Below are 2,796 nucleotides of genomic sequence, written 5' to 3'. Positions count from 1 at the left end.
TCCTCCTTTGTGGTCACCCTAATTTTGTGTAACAAATTGCTTGCTGTCTTTTTGTTAATGGAGCACAGTTAGTGCTGTTTGTAATCTTACCTTATATTTTATATGGTATATAGATATATTATTACCTGCATTCTGTTCCTTATTAACACTCTGCCTAGGAAGCACTGTTTTCTGAAATTATGATTCCTTCAAACAAATTATTGTTGTTGTTGTTGTTGTTGTTGCTGTTGCTGTTATCCCACCATTCCTCCAAGGAGCTCAAGGCAGAGTATATGTTTCTTTCCCCCATTTCATCTTCATAACAAACCTGTGACATGGACCTGGCTGAGAGGTAGCGGCTGGTCCAAGGTCACCCACTGAGCTTCCTTGCTGAGTGCAATTTGAGTCATGCAAAGCAAAGCTGAACTTGATAAAATCCCTGGTACTATTAAAGTTGCAGGCCTCAAATCTCCCTTTACATGTGCTGGTGAAGGCATTTTAGCAGGCAAGATTTCATTCATTCATTCATTCATTCCATTAGGTGCCCTGTATCAAATTACATAAATATGGGCGGTGGGGCGGAACGACCAAATAAAAATCCAATACAATCAACACACATAAAATCAACATCCAAAGCAGCACAAAAAATCAGTTTAAATCCAGCACAGATCAAAACATAATAGGCAGCACAATGACTCCAAAGTTTCACAGAGATAATGTTGGGCAGCCTGTACAACACTTTAAAACAGCCTGTGAGAATAAAAAGGCACTAGGGTAGGCACCAGGCAAACCTCTCTGGGGAGGGCATTCCATAACTGAGACTACCACTGAAAAGGCCCGCTCACAAATAGGGATGCCAGAGAAAACCATTTGGGGGGTGGAGTTGTGTGAGTTTTCCTAGATTCAACCCCCTGGACTTCATTCCGGTTCCTGCTGCGGCTCCTGACTCAGTCTGCAGCGAGTTGGGACAGTATACAGATTTTATGGGTGTTTTGTGCATTTTGATTCTTTGCAGGTTCTGCAATTTACGCAAATCTCTGAGCAATTTCTGCAAATTACAGCTGAATTTGCTCACATTTCTGAGCAATTTCCGCAAATTATGGCTCAACACACACACACAAAAGTGCAAAAAATGTTCCTGGAGTTCAGGGAAAAGCCCACAGCTCGGCTCACAAATGCAGGTTGAGTTCTACATGCCAAAGAACTCCGTTGAGCCAAGAAAGAAGTAGATTTCCCAGCTACAGACATCCCTGCTGCACCTCAGGATGTGAGGACACTTGTGGCAGAGCTTTTGATGACAATCTCGGGGTAGGAATAGATGAGATGAGGAAGCACTCCAAGCTATGAAGAGATTCATAGTTTAAAACAGCACTTTTGAACTGGGCTGAGAAACAAAGTGGGAGCCAGTGATAATGGTACAATGCTGGTGTCACGTAATCGCAATTCCCAGTTCCAGGCACTACTACTGTTGCTGCCATATAATTTTGTATTAACTGAAGTTTTCAGACTGTCTTCAAGGCCAGCCCCATGTACTACACACAGTTATCTAAGTGGGCAGCTCCCAGGGCAAGAGGTGGAAAGATGGCACAAATGCTAACTGCTGGCCCTACTGCTGGCCTCCACCTGCATTGAAACCAGTGGAATGGACTTCTTTTTTCTGGGGAAAGCACCAACGCAGTCTCCCACCACCACCAATCATGCAATCGAGTTTCCCGCATTTGGGGAAACCGCAGGGGTCAGCACACCTGAATTGCAACGAATGAGCCTCACCCTGGGAAATCCACCTTCGGGGTCATAGTGTCTCCCCTGCCAGGTAAGTATAGGAGCGAACTCGACGCAAAATTATGATTGTGGCCTCTGGGCATACCCTCCGCCATGTCACAAACAAAAAACAGGAGCATGCATGGCTTGGAGCTCCCTCCCACCATTATTACATGTGGTGGAAGCCTCTACTCCCTATTGTATGCTGTGTTCCTTTGCTCTGCCATTGCTTTTCTTCCACTGATATTGGAAACCCTAAAACAATTTGTGTTGTTTGTTTTAGTTGAAGATTTACTAGAAAATATCCATATGAGAAAAACGCCAACCCCTGTCATGCATTAATCATGCAAAGGGTACAAAGGGGCAGCTGACCCTGGCCTTGGCATTGTATGCCTTCCCTGGCCTCGATATCCACACAGAGAACATGGGTGTCTGCATAGGTGAAGCCTACGCATGGAGACCTCTACATGTAGAGGCTCCACCTATGCAGATACCATGCTGGGCACATGGATGTTGCAGAGTGGGGCCAAGAAGCGCTGCAACCTTGAAGGCACAGCCAACGTGCACACCCTGCTGCTCTCTTTTTCACGCAGAGCCCCCTGACAGCATTGGCTCATGAACGGGGCGATGGTTATCCTACAGTGGGTTATAGATAGGGATGTACGAAATTGGCCTTACCTGGCTCCGCCGGGTTCTGCTGGGGGGGGGGGAAGGGGCTCCGTCCCTACCCCTGGAATCCTGGCCGGCCGGCTGTGCTCCGCAGGGATTCTAAGGAGCCACTGGCCGGCTCCGCCAGCAGCCAGACATCCGGCCGCTGGCTACCAGGGACGCAAATGGTGGTGGCCGTAGTCACCGCCGTTTGTGTCCCTGTAGTCAGCCATGATAGGCTATGTAAATCTTTACATAGCCTATCACGTCTGACTTTAAAAACAAACAAACAAACAAACACGCGCGTACACAAATGGCGGCGGCTACGGCCGCCGCCATTTGCGTTCCTTATTTTGGCCCGTCTTAGTCTACGTAAATATTTACGTAGACTAAGACGACGAAAATAAG

The 2,796-nt window shown here is 47.0% G+C and overlaps 1 non-coding gene across 1 annotated transcript; it reads right to left on the bottom strand.

Moving 5' to 3' along the window:
• Positions 1-1,636: 1,636 nt before the first annotated feature.
• Positions 1,637-1,800, bottom strand: LOC146340016 (U1 spliceosomal RNA). The gene has a single exon (XR_014784592.1). It is a non-coding gene; the product is annotated as a U1 spliceosomal RNA (small nuclear RNA).
• Between the last annotated feature and the right edge of the window lie 996 nt (positions 1,801-2,796).

This window comes from Heloderma suspectum, chromosome 7 (assembly GCF_057233095.1).
Source record: "Heloderma suspectum isolate Gila_16-S chromosome 7, 16-S_ref, whole genome shotgun sequence".
NCBI lineage: Eukaryota > Metazoa > Chordata > Lepidosauria > Squamata > Helodermatidae > Heloderma > Heloderma suspectum.
This window is presented reverse-complemented; position numbering and strand designations above follow the sequence as displayed.